Consider the following 15,163-nt stretch of genomic DNA (forward strand, 5'->3'; position numbering starts at 1 on the left):
TCGCAATTAATATCCAACAATTGGGTTATGAAACACAACAATGAAGTTTTTGATTTATCCAATTAGACTAATTAATAAATAGATTACTAACTAATAATATGCTAGCAAAGAGAGTTGGATGTTCGAATACGAGAAGTCGAGTCAAGATAATAACTTCCCCCTAAATATGTTTATGTCAATAATTAAGAAGTATAATACTACAGCAAGATCACAGCTCACTAGCTATAATTCAATGATCGTAGGTTCCTCTCGAAATCACTACGGTATAATTCCTATAAAATAAACTAACATATTTCTATGCCAATTTACTCTTCAGAATTTATTTAAGTACCAATTCACAAAGCTATGCATGGTCATAATATATATCTATACCGTAACAATATTATAGTCAAAAGATATAAGCATACACCATTCAAGTATTGTGTCAATTAACTATAACCCTCTCAGTATTATAATTAACTCTTACACCTACTAGAGTTGATCTGACAATAGCAAGTATGTATAATGATATCTACTTGAATGAATAAACTGCAAACTTCATAATATACTTCGTATGAAAACACTAAAAATCCCATACTAGGGTTCCATAAAAATCATAACTCATATAAATTTAGTTCATAATCAAAGTATTAAAATAATCCCAAGATAACCAACATATATTCATAAGAAGAGATATAAAAAGATAAGAGAAAACAAAGTCAAATAGATGTCTCCCATGGCTGAATTCTTCTCCGTTGATGGCTTCTCCTCCTCCCTTGTGCGACTCCTTGTCTTTATCCTCTCTTCTCTGTATAAGGTCTGATCTCCTCTAATAATATCTAATAAAAGTCCTTTTTAATGAATTAAAGCAAATACAAGGAGATTTCCCAATCAGAATTGAATTCTGAGAAAGTGAAAATTCGTAATTGACTTTTGGGCTTTGATTCTGGGATGATCCAGCGGGAACTTTAATTTAAGACCAATTTTGAAATAAATCTCTTCTCATAAGCTTTCGGTGGGCTGTTGAATCATCAAAATCGGACTTCTAGAACTCTAGTTATGGCCCAAACAGTGTACACTGCGCAGTTGACCCATAAAATCTGATTTTAAACCAAATTAAACTCCAAATCTGATTTTGTAAACTCCTAGCCTTCCTTTATTATAACTCCTTGATACCTACAATAAAACATCAATTTTTATTAAATAAAAATCTAAATCAGTACAAAGTAAGCAAAATATAGGGACAACATTAAGATAAATTGCACGCTCATCACATCCCCACATTTAGCATCTTGCACGTCCTCGGCAAAGAATAAAAGAAAAAGTCGAAGTCCTAAATTACTAGTACCACTGCCGTATGTGATCACGGTTGTATTTGGTATATGCAACAAGTCCTTTAAACCCCAAGGTAGCCCTAGTAGACGAGTAAGGTCTCGTGAGGGCCTATAGTGAATGTACCCACAAAATTCCCAACTTTTTTTAACTGCCAAGTCTCAAACATGAAATATATCATAACACTCCACACATGCAAAATTAGTGATATAATAGCTCATAGGTGTCATACAATGCGGTTCCTCAACTTTACACACGAACACATTTATTCAAGCACGTACACATAGTCTAAAAAGACTAAAATAATCATGAACAACATCAAAGTCTCAATAAAAAAGAGATAGCATGCTTTGGATAGAAAAATAACCTCACTAACACTCAAATCACACAAGTGTTTAGGTGTAACTGTATCACTCAAGTTCAATCGAATGCACATGTGCTACCATAAGCTTGTTTGTTCACCAAAATCTCTAGACTTCGTGCATGTATCAATCAAAAGGTCTTTGTTAAAGGTTGTAACGAGGCTTAGGTGAAGGGCACGATATCAAGAAATAGGCTAAAAGTGACTAAACTTAATAACTAGCAGAGCATAATGTTCACTTTCAATTATAGCACAAAATATGAAAAGTAGATCACGTACCTTCCTACTTTCACATTATACAATCCAGCGAACACCAACTTTACTTGATCTTCTTCTTTCTCAAAAATTTGTTCTTCTGTTTTTTTTTCAAAGTCAAGTCATTCTCCAATACCCAAAGGGTAGTGAAAAGTCACCAAGAAATTGTACTTAATACCAGCACATGTACATAGATCGTTCCTTTCATATGATATTGCACTTGCCACCTATTGATCTCAAAGAAGTACTTGATACTTTGTTGTAATTCATTCATTTTTTTTCTCAAAGATCAAGTAAGTGCTTCATCTCGAATCCCACCAAAATATCCCACTTGAACAAAGAAATCCCACACTTAAAGTTTTACCAATCCCAAACATAAATCACCATGCTCTACTAGTCAATCAAGAAAAGAATAAACAATCAAGCTCAATATTTAATTAGTGATATACGAAGAAAAATATTGTAGGCTCAATGGGGCTAGCTAAGGATTATTTTTCAGGGTACTGTTTAGGACAATACGGTCAATCCTAGTGCCTTTATCATTTTTACACATACATAATATCAGTATGCACACGACCTGATTTAAAGCAAGTTCTAGAGCAGCATACACAGTGACGAATAGCTCACAAAAAAAATTGATAAAAGGATGCATCATTCATAAATTAGGCTCAAGTCTCACAAGGTAATAGCATGCTATACTCGTCAAAATTGATAATGGCATACACTCAAGTTTTCAATTTTCGCAAGCACGTACAAGAAATCATCATGCATAAGGTATTTTATGCTAAGGAGACATACGTGTGACACACGAAAAATAAGTCTACATGATGTGTACTTATCCTTATTAACATGCTATATTGACAAGACAATCAATTTTTTTAATTTTCAATTTTTTATGTTTTTTTCTATTTTTTCTTAATATCATAAAAAATCTAAAAGAAAAGGAAAGAAAAAAAAATCCTATTTTTTTAATATTGGAAACCCCTCCCCACACTAAAGTGGTTCATTGTCCCCAATGAACAACATATATATAATATACAACTAAAACGATTCCAAAAGAATGCATAAATGAAAAAGAAAAATAAAAAATAAAAACTAATCTAAAAATTATACAAAGAAAGGTGAAAAATACTCCCCTAATGTCGCATAAAGTGTTGCTCCAATCTAAATGAGAAGTGTCGTTTTTAAACCAGGAGCTCCTTTTATTAACACAATTGCAAATGTAGCTCAGTTGGTTCCAGGTGTCATCTTAGAGTTTAGTAATGGCAGGTCATGAGATCAAATCCCAATAATAACATATTTTTTATAATAGCACGCTTGCAATTTGGGCCTGAAATGTTACGGGCCTGTGTTTGGACTGCAAGCCTCAGCTCTATGCATGCATGTAAACAACATCACGAGAGTACAAGCACATAATAGAAGTATCACTGCTCCCCGTGTGGAATTGGAACACAGCATAAAGGCACGCGCGTGGCTATGGGAGCATGAACATGCAACTGGAATGGAGTGAAAGAAAAGCACACGGCTGGAACAACAGATTGCAGGGAACACTGTTATAGAATTGCATGACCATGCAAAACAATGACATGGTCATGCTAAAATGGCAGAATCTGCCAATGCTTATGTCAAACATGTGCCACATGATCATGCAAGAAGGGTGCATGTCCATGCCGAATTGACAAAAACCACAAAAATATTCAGGACATTTTATGCTCATGCTTTTAATCAAGATAGTCATGTTGAATTCGTTCCTCCATTCTAACAACAAAATCTTCACATGATTCAAATAGAACCAACATTCATGGGTTGCCTCCCAATAAGCGCCTTTATTTTATCATCTTTTGCTAGACATAGTACCAAGCTTCTTACTTGAAAATTTTACACCCAAGTGTTAAATCCTGCACCGCATCTCTCAATGGCCATTTAATTATCTTATTTGGAGCTATATCCTTAATAATAAGATTCAGCTTCCTTCTTTCATCAGAGGGGCGTGTAACATTGTCCTCACACCATATTCCCATAACAAAAGAATAGATAACATTCTGAATATTTGACATGATCAAACCACTACTTGACTGGTGCTTTTGTAGAACTTCAAAAATAATTCTTCTTTATCAGGAGGTAGATCAGCTGAGATTATGATGGACACATTTGGAGATGACTTCAAGTAAACCTCTTTAGAATGAGAAGGCATCTTTGGAACTAATCCTTAAGTTTCAGATTTTGTAGATCATGCTGGAAATAACTCGGGGGGAGCAGAAGAAGAAACAGACCAATGATCCCCTAGTCAAATTAAACAAGTTGAATAACATGCTGGAATAAAGACTAGAAGAGCTGCTGCAAATAATTATCTCTATTCTGGGTTTTGTGTCACAAATGGAAGCTCTTGGAGATCCAGATTGGGTTATGCAATGCAAGATGAACTCCGTCAGTTCAAAGACAATTTTATGAAAGCTTGTGCCCAGACTTAAGGATAGATCAGAATCTTTAAATAATGAAGATCTTTCCAACTGTGAAAAGAAGCCCAAAGTTTTTTCTGAATATAATAGGGATGATCGAGATTCTGGTAACAATTTTGAAATCACATCCTCAAAGCGCCAAATCTTAAATTCCACAGACCCATGGTAGACTTTGTAAGTTTACATACCTATTCAATTATTCCATGATTATTTGAAGCTAACTGATTACCATGCTTTACATGATATATGCTAGCTGGTAAGTAAGTTAGAGTTTTTGATGCAATATATAAGTAGTTTTAATGTTTTCATGCTATATGCTTTATATGATGCAAACACTTGTGATATTGATGTTTATTTTATCACACATATATATCACCCATGTCATGCTCTGATTTAAGATTTTGTGTGACATTTGAGTACTAGACCCTGAGTCACACTGATAGTAGACGCATGTGTTACTTTGATTTTTTGTTATTAGTATTAGTGCCAGAATAAATGTGTAGCATAACTAGAAATAGTTGTGATATTTTTATGCCAAGTGTATAGTATAATTAATTCAGTCTTGATGTGACTAATCAACTTTGATACATTCTTAGTAATTATACTCTTGGCATGAATATTTGATTTTGTATTGCTAAACTATGATTACTTTATGCAAATCTTGTTATTTTAGAATAGTTCATATCCTCTCTATGTTGGACTAACATGAATAATTTTAAGCTATAAGATTTGAATGGATAGTATTTTCAAAAAAATCAGAAAGCATAATCATTTGAGACATCCTTCATGAATCATTGTGGTGGTAAGTAAGTTAAACTTCTTTGATCCTAAGATTATAAACTCCTGAATCACCTAAATATTGATCACTAAATTCTATGATATTGTACTTTGGAAATTTGTAATCATCAATCCCCGGTGGTTTTAAGAACTGACTATGAGCCTATCAAACCTCATAGGTTCTGACCCAAGTCATAAAACCAAACAATTTTCAAATAGTATCCTTTACCTGGCTCTAATATATATCCACCATATTTTGTTCTAATTCATGTAATTTTCTTGTAATATCAACTTGGTGTCAGATAAATTACCATTTGGTATTGGAGTTTTGTTGAGAATGAGGGAGATAGTTCCAAACATCACCACATAAGGAAGGAAAAGTCAATGATACAATTATGTCTCTCCAAAAGTAATGGATTATCTAAACCTCGAGAAAATGGTAAGCCCGTCTGTATTCTCTCAAAAGAATATTGAGCTGAAAAGGCATATAAACTGTTACTAGGTGCATTATCCCAAGAGAATATCTTATATTAAAATTCACCTGTCAGTCAGGGCATCTGAATGAGAGTCACTATCCCTTGATCTAATTATTTTCTATGCACACGTGAGATTCACACACAAGAAAGGTATTGATATAGCAATTGTTGTTAAACCATATCAAGGTCACTGACAATAATTAAATCTTAATCCTTAGATCATGGCCCCTAAAGCCTTACACTTTGCTCTTTGGACTGGATCACAATTCTGGACCTCTGATTTACTTCTAGGTTCATGATCTCGGATAAAGATAAGATCCTTGGATTATACCTCTATTCATTATCTCTGATTTTGAATTTCGATTCTTGTTCCTAGATTATTATCTCTGATAAGGCTTCACCGACTTCAGAAAAAATCTCTGATCCCTAATGGCATATCATTGATCATTGATTATTTTCCCAGAATTCAAAGCGGGAAATGATTTTGACTTTTAGTCAAAATTGCAACTTGTAAATGAGGAATCAGATATTATCTAATGAGTTTATAAGGTACACTTCTTCATGGAAGTTGAGGGATATCATAAATTCTTTCTCTTAAAAGAATCCTAATTTCCCCTCTCAGAAGGAACATTTCTGAATCTCTTGACTGGGAGTTTACATCCTTGAAGGTGGGAGGAAACTTTTTAATAAAAAGGATTTTCTTGCAGGTACACTTGGATGTTTGGAGCTTTGAGTGAGTGACACACCGTGAGACTGAGTGACAAACACTTGAGTGTAGAGTGGAGTAAAACACATTGTGAGATTACTAAATATAAATCACGCACTTGCACTGTGAGAAAATGGTTACCAACTATAGTCTCTTCACTTAGTTGTGTGGTCCTATCCCTCTTCTATAATATATTTTGAAGGATTACTCAATTAAGGCAGAGAGATTATAGAAATATTATAAGAGACTATACAGAAAAATAGTCTGTCTTGTACTAAGGAAGAGAGTTTTCACCTTTGTTGTACTAAGATGGAGGTTCTTCATCTTAGGGGAGAGATTATTGGTTCTGAGTTCTAAAAAATTTTCATGCATTCTATGAGAAGATCTATATATTGAAGGTAGAATTTGGAAGGTTGTGATATGTATTTATCTGCAACATTATTGTTGAGCAAGATTGAAGTTGTATGAATAAATCAACAATGCTGGTTTGGATAAATCAACATAGAACAAAGGACCTACAAATAATCTATATTCCACTGGAATCAGTTCAGCATGTTGATTTGGTATATACATAATGATCTTGGTAGCTATAGTGAATAAGACGTCAACAGAAGTCCGTATGAAGTTCATTAATATATTCAGGCAATGGAGGAATATAGTCGAAGTCATTCGAAATAGTTATTAGGGTTAGTGTGAAGACCGAAAGGATTTTATGAAGCTGAATGGATATTATAGAAGACTTAACAGTGGTTTGTATAGTTATAACGCGAAGGGCTGAGAGCGGAACTAGTTGTCTGTGAACCAGACTCGTACACTAGATGTTAGTGATCCATGAAAGGAAACTGAACATTATTATTAGTAAAACTGTTAAGTGGTTTTTGTACTCGAAAAGATCAAATGTTATTTTAAGCACGAAGACCCGATGATTAGAAGACTTAAAAACACAGAGAATTGGCTCAAGAATTTACAGGAATTGATTGTTTATTTAGTAAACAAATATAAAAGGAAAAATCCAGCAAGACATGAAGGTAGCAAGCACTCGGGATCCACGTGATTAAAGGCAAGTCAAGCTTTAACATTTTCTAATGTCAATCTGCAATCATTGAATTGTTGAAAATAAATCAAAGCTTCGAGTATATGCATGGTGAATATTAGGAATATTGTGAGCACATTGGCCGAATAGGGGTGTTCAAAAATCCGATAAACTGTGAATTTCACCGAATCACAGCAATTCAATCCCAGAAAAATCGAAACTGCTAAAATTATTTTTGATGGTTCGGTTAACCGGACCGTTCACGCATAAATGGTTTGGTTATGGTTTTCAATAAATGAAAACCGTTTAAACCAAATTGGACCATTATATAATAATATATAAAAGTTCTAGTATATACCTACCATTTAAGATTAAAAACTATGGTTTTATGTATGTGTAGGTGTATATTATATAAAAAATATCAAATTATTTTTTAAATAAAAAGTTGAGATAATTGTTAATATGTCGTACTTATACTCTAATTCATATACTTAGTATTATTTAAATTAAATTAAAGTATATCATAGTACTTATTTGTAATATATAATATTACATTTACTTAAATAACTATTTTATTTTATGTGTAACAAAAACAAAATAAAAGTAAATAATTAAGTTCAACCGAGATTCGAAACCGAACCAATCCGTTATTTTATGGTCTAGTTTGGTCTGGTCTCGGCGTTTAACTTCTCTAGTTTGGTTTTGATTTTTAAAAACCATTCTTATCAGTGCAATTTAAAGAAAGCGACAATTCAGACCAACTCAATCTATGAACATCCTTAAGGCTGAGTGTTGTATAAATATTTCAAGTGAAGAAATCAACGAAGCCCAATCATAGGAAATGAAGTTATTCAAATTCAAGTCCCACGTGATCTCCTGCTGCCTCCTTTTATTCAAAATTAAAATAAAGAAAATAAGTGACATTCTCTACTAATCGGCATAATACGTTCTCGACTAGTAAAGCTATATCAGCCAACATCTTGTACAAGGAGACTTAAGTAGCCCGCGCGTGAGGCGTTGCAAAACCACATGCATGCAAGTTAGAGGGCTGCTTCAGTGAATTAAAATCAAGTGCTTCAAATGAATAAAGTGTAAAGCTTTAATTTACTGATCGACTTATTCATATTATCGATTTCTAAATTACATTATTGATTAGTAAATAAGAACAAACAAAGACCAGATGCATAGCTTCTCTCCTGGTGGTCCCACATGCAAAGCCTTGCTCTACTAATCGACATGAGTATTGTCGATTTCTAGCATCCTAGTGTCGATTTGTAACTCCTCCCATTTGAATGCTTCGACTAGATTAATTCACATGTCCCTATCTTCTCAATCAAGTCACATCTCTTTATATACAACATATCTAGAATTTGAAGGTAACACTTCTCAGCAATTTACAAGGCGAAGTTCTGCAGAATTATTTTCTCGAAGATAGTTCGATTTCATTCACTGAAATTATAGAGAGAAGTGCTACCCAAATTCTTTCATACCATTAAGTCTTACGCAACTGCATTCATAAACTTTAGATTATGTTTTGATAGCTTATTTGATCAGAACTATAGCTTGTTAGAGTGATAAAAAGAACCCTAGACTGATAGCCTATTATATTGGTTCTTTTTATATTTGTTTCTCTGAATCTTTTGTATTTGGAGTTGTAAAACTGGGTATTTATACTTTGAATAAAAGAATATTTACCCAAAAACTTGTGTGTGTTCATTTGATTTATATTCCGCTGTATTTACTTGATTAAAAATGAAGAAATCCAGGGCTATCGCCCGAGTTCAACGTGGATCAACACTAGCAAAATAGAAGTAAGCCATGACACGTTCACTAAAAAAATCCTTTTGTAGCAAATCATTTATTAAGGAAAATTGATAAGCTTAATACAAAAGTAGGAAAAGAAATAATAATAACTTGGTCTCGGGAATCTACCATTATACCAATAATGATCGGCCATACCATTGCTATACATAATGGAAATGAACATTTACTTAGTTATATAACGATTCGTATGGTAGGCCATAAGTTGGGAGATTATGCACCTACTTTAAATTTATGAGGACAGGCAAAAAGCGATAAAAAATCTCGTTGTTAATAAAAGAAGGTAAAAAAAGATAGGGAATTTAGAAAAAAAATACTTATATTTTGAACTTATTTACAAAAATATGGTTAGTGTTGCATATGAGGTTGCAAAGGAGGTTGCTCGAAGTTTCGTACGAGGTTGAAAATATTGCAGAAGAGGTTTCTTGAAGTTACATACGAGGTTGCAAATGTTGCAGATCATATTTTTGAAAATAATTTCTGCAACATGGGTATTTTCAAAAAAAAGCCCCAAAATGATATGTATATATATATGCTTATAATTCATTAGTAGGAGGCAAATTTTTAATTTATTATTTTAAAAAAAAGTTAAAGAAGATAAAAATAGAAGTATACGATTTAGGTCCACATATATCTATGTCTGCTAACAAAGCAAGAAGGGTGATTGATCAAATTTGTGGATGGTCCTATGAAGAAACACTTATGATATTAGAAATCATGCCTTATCGCTAGTAAAACCTTGCATTCTAAGGATGAACAAGGTTGGTAATAGGCTCGACTGCAAGGAGAGAAGGAATCAGTTTGACTTAAACGACTAGCAGGGAACCTGCTAAACTAGATGCAACTCAAAAGAAATGCTGCACATAAAGGCAAATGTGACAAGGGAAGGAAATCTCTATGCAGGAGACAACCCTCTATACTTTGAAACTCAACAATGTGAAAAGTAGTGGAGTTGTTAGTCCAAAAGTATCTTAGAAGAGAGGTTGAATACGATACATATAATCTTTTTCGATTCATTTCAAGTTCTTCATTAAATGTACGGAATCAAAATAGAAACAAAATAATTTAAGAAATATATTGTTTTATTAATATAAACCTTGAGGTTGCTACAGTCTAATTAATAAATGATTAGCTACAATAAATTCAACAGCGTAATGGTATGTTTACAAGTTTAATAAATATGGCCTTCAATTGAGCTTCGTAAATAACCGTTGGTTGTTGAGGAAGATAACCGATTGCATCAAATGCATTATGTTGCTTTTGTGTGTAGACTTTTCACAATTCATTATGTGGCTTCATTACAGCCACACTAATTCATTTGTGCTTTTGTAGTTCAGAGAATGACCAAGTCTTGGGGTTGCGCCAAGAGAGACACTCCTCCCTTAGTAATTTAAATCACTTGAGCCAAGAGAGAATTGGTTAATGCCTTATAATTTTCTCATGTTGCGCCAAAGGTGAGACAAAGTTCATGACTTAGAATTTTACTGCCACTTGCGCCAAGAGAAAGTTTCATGCCTTTGAAAATTCTCCAAGTTACGCCAAGAGTGAAAGTGTTCTCTACTTAAAATATTTCAGTCCACTTGCGCCTAGAGTGGAAGATATTCACACTTAGAATATTTTTCTCTCATTTGGGCCAAGGGAGAATTCCAGTACTTGGAATATTACTATGAAACATATTCTTTCTCTGTTCTGTTTCATTCTATTCTGTACCAGCTAATTTCTTCTGAATGATTAAGTTGATCATTTTCTGATGTGTTGATGCTTAGCGTACCGTTCAAGTTCACAAATAACTAGCACATAATTGAATTCACTCAACCTCTTTATAATTTTGAACTGATACAGCCTGTTGGTCATTCATTGTTTCAATCACTGAAACCCTTGATCTTCAATAATTCAAAACAATATATTTCCTTGCTACTAGAAGTTCTTTGATATTTTATTCTTCACGGAGGCTTGAACACATTAATAAACTTCTTTCCATGACCTGGTTACGGACTTGGAACATTAATTCCATGTTTTGATTATTTGTATTTATCCAGTCTTTATCTTCAGGGTTCTTGTGCTTCACAGTTAATATTATTTATCTATTGTTATTTCATGGTAAGTTAAAATTCCTCGGTTACATATTATGTTACATTATGCTTTATAATCTTCCCCTATTTGTTTGTTATAGTTCGACAAGCAAATCCCCAAAGGATAACTAAGCTGACAATAAGAAAAATTACGTACTAAAAATAGAGAATAATATTAAATGCATTCTGGATCACATAAACAATTCTATATTTCTTAATTACAAGTTACAAAGATAAGAAGTGTATTTCTAGCCTGAACAATTAACTATGTCTTCTTGGTCTTCGTTTTCTTCTACTTCTTGCCTTGACTACCTTCTCCTTCCTGGGTAGATTCAGTCTTAACATACTTTCTTTTGGTAGCTTTCTCCTTAGGATCTGAGGCATGTATAGAATCAGGATGAGATGTTCCCTTCTCCTTTTCTTTCTTTCGATTCAGAAGTTCATCCAGTCTTACTTCAATTTCAAGTGCATTCTTTGGTGGTGGTTTTGTTCAGTTCGATGAGCATCGGTTGAAGATACCTGATATTGGTAACTCTGTGAAGAAGACTGAACAATAGTGAAGATTTTATTACAAGTACATGAACAGTTATCTTTTTAGGAAAGTCTTGTACTTTTTTAGTGTTGTTGACATTCTCTTCTTCTAAGACTTTCTCAAGTACTTTCATGATTGGAATCAAGGCACGCTTGTCTTCTTTACATGTTGATATTTTGATATCCAGCAAAGCTTGACTGATTAAAACTGACTCGGTCACTCTAAAATCTTTGATTTTAATCTTCTTTTTATTGATCTCAAATACTAAATCCCCTTCATTATCCTCGCTGATAATAGGTTCATTATCTTTCAGGATATCAATTTTAGCCACCCCATTGATGAACATCATCTCATGATATGCTCTATTTAACTTTCTCATATCTTTTTCTGAATCTCTGGTCATCTTTTCATTCAACCTGTAAGTATATAGCACTTCAGCAGCTTTAAAGTCTTCTTCTGATCTTTTCACTCCAATAGCTTCTAGCTTGGCTCTTTTGCTCCCAAGTTGACTCTCTAGAAAGGTGAGTTGAAGGTATGGAAATAGTCGTAAGATTTTATCAGTTAATGTTAAGTTCTGCATTCTTCCGTCTACAAACTTTTTGATCGCGAATGGTTTATCAAAAGCTTAAGGAGAGATATTCATTTTATGAAATCTGTCTCTCTTCTATCTCAACTTTCTCAAAAACTGGCTCAAACCTTTTAGGAAGATCACTTTCATCAATCTCCCCTTCTTTTAATTCTTTCTCCTCCGGTTCTGTGAACAAGGGCTTTGGAGCATATACATCCAATAGAAGATTCCTTTGAGCTTTTAGAACTTGGCTCAGAAGATCTTGCTTTGAAATTGATTGCTCCCCTGAGTTTTAGACCTCTTCTCACTTGCTCTGGATTTTATGAGAACCCTTTCATCTATTCTATCTTCTCTCTCATCACCTCTCTTTTCTCTCTCAGCTGCTTCAATATCATCACCAAACTCATCATATACTGAATATGCTCCTTGAAATGCATCTTGAATTATATTGACAACAACAACCACTTTTTCTTGATCTACCATTTTTCCCCCAGTTGTATTATCCTTCAGAGCTGGGGTTTATTGAGTAGACAACAACAAGTCAGGCATTGGTTGTGAAGATGAACCTAAAATAGGAACTTGCTTAGTGACTGAGGTCATTGGCTCGGTACCGGAAAGAACCATTCCAGTGGAAGTGAGAATTGGCGCTTGCTTGCGAATTGAGATCTTTGGTTCAGTGTTGGCAATTATTTTTCCCTTTCTTTAGTGAGATAAAGATTGCTCCACGAATTCCCATAAACTAGAAAACGATGCTTGTTGTAGCTCAAATTGTTCGGAAAGATGTTCATTCTGGTGATCCCTGACAGACAGCTCAGCTTTCAGTAATTGATCTTTCGGAGCCAATTGTTCTTTTAGATAGTCATCCTTAAATGCCAATTGCTCTTTGAGATATGCTCTCGTAACATACTGTGACATGTCTATGAGTGTATTTTGGATAGTGAGTGACTCACTAAGCTCTCGTAGTGTTTCACTCAGCACTCTGTCACTCGGTTTAGAGTTAAGTTTTTCACTAGTCCTCGTGATTACACTTCATTCAAAGCTCCGAGATCCAAATGTACCTGCATAAATCACTGGTGCCATCTTTGAGAAGATCAGCAGTGGTGCAACGGGAGTTCGCAATTCCCGTTCCTTGTACAAGACAAGTTGTCTGTCATTCCGAGATGACTGTTCCAGAGTTTTAATCTCTGGGAGAATCATTGAAGCCATCATACTGAGCATATGTTCTCTAGTGTTCTCAAGTGTCTACGAGGACATTTTGCCCTTAGGCTCACTAGGTAAATCTGGTTCATGGCCAATGGGTTGCCGATCCGCACCTATGTCGGATCCCCTATCCGCAGATGCATCCAAATTTATTAGTCCTGGGGAAGTTAATGTTGTGCTAGATTTGGCAGAGACTACAACATTTTCTCCTAACACATGTGAAGGAAGTTGATCTATTGAAGGACCTTTAGTAGAAGATTCTAACCGTAAAATGGTTGAACCTTCTGTTATCGTCAATACATCATTTCCAAAAGCTTCTCATCTGATTGAAGCATTTAATAATTCAAGTGCTTGGGAATTTGAAATAATATTTGACTTTGTACAAGATACCCTAGCTGACAGGCAAATTTCAATAGGAGCACCTTGTTGAGAAGATGAGCCTAGAAATTGTGTAATTGCCATTTCAGCCATTGTACCCTTTTGGGAAGATACAAGGGGATTACAGTTATCTCAATTTGGATACTACTTTGCTTCTATGGAGACAGAGTTGTGGGTTCTCTCAACGTAACTTCCTTTTCTGCTGCATCTAGTGCAGTTTCTCCCTCTACCATCATAGAATCCTTATACTCCAGAGATTTAGTTAGCAGATTTTGAGATTTTATAATTGGCTCTAGAGGGTGGTTATGAATTTGTGGGAAAACAAATTCATTACATTTTAACCTAACTTGATCCTCAAGGATCTGTGTGTGAAAATCATCCATATGTAGTGAATTAATATTAATTAAGTCAGAAACATTTCAAAAGTTCCACTATTTGTAGAGACATTCATACCTGAGAGATCTGGACCGTAGACATCCTCTAGTGTTTGTTTAGGCACAGATTCTTCTTGTCGTTCAATGGTAATTGGTTCCTGATCAATATCCATTGGTTGAGCTTCATGGAATGGTGCACTTTGATGTACTACTGCTTCCTCTATGTGTGGAACATTTACTGCTTCTTGAGCAAGACTAGCGAAGTGCTCCTTGATATGGTATGTTAGTGTTACTTGTGCCCTTTTCTTGATCATATTTACAGCTATAGTGTTTGACATAAAATGGGGTTCTTCTAGGTTATCACTTTGTACTAATATTTTTTTCTCTTCAGTCAGCTTGTCATCTAACACCATATGAAGGAACCTGTGATACAAGCTGTAGTCCTAATGTAGAGCCTGATTTTCCAAGATCTCTTCCATGAACAAATGTCCAAAATTGATTTGAAGATTCTTAGCGACAGCTACTTCAATTATTTGATTGAACTTTGTAATCCCATGAAATCAACTGGTCTTTGGGGTCAGACAATACGACAAAATGTTGAAAAAATCCATTCCTTCAGTAAATGACTCTTGTATATTTTGCGAGGGAGGTCATCATTTTCCATTGCGCAGTTGATTGCATGAAAGAAGCTCCGGGGTTCCCATTTTCTTGGTAAGTCATCAAAATTAGCACGAGGAAGTTGAAGATGTTCATTTAAATCGTTCTCCGTGATTCTGATAGTTTCGTCACTAATCAAGAATAAAATCCAAGCTGATTGTCATCCGACGAATCTTCAGCTGT

This window comes from Apium graveolens, chromosome 4 (genome assembly GCF_009905375.1).
Source record: "Apium graveolens cultivar Ventura chromosome 4, ASM990537v1, whole genome shotgun sequence".
Lineage (NCBI taxonomy): Eukaryota > Viridiplantae > Streptophyta > Magnoliopsida > Apiales > Apiaceae > Apium > Apium graveolens.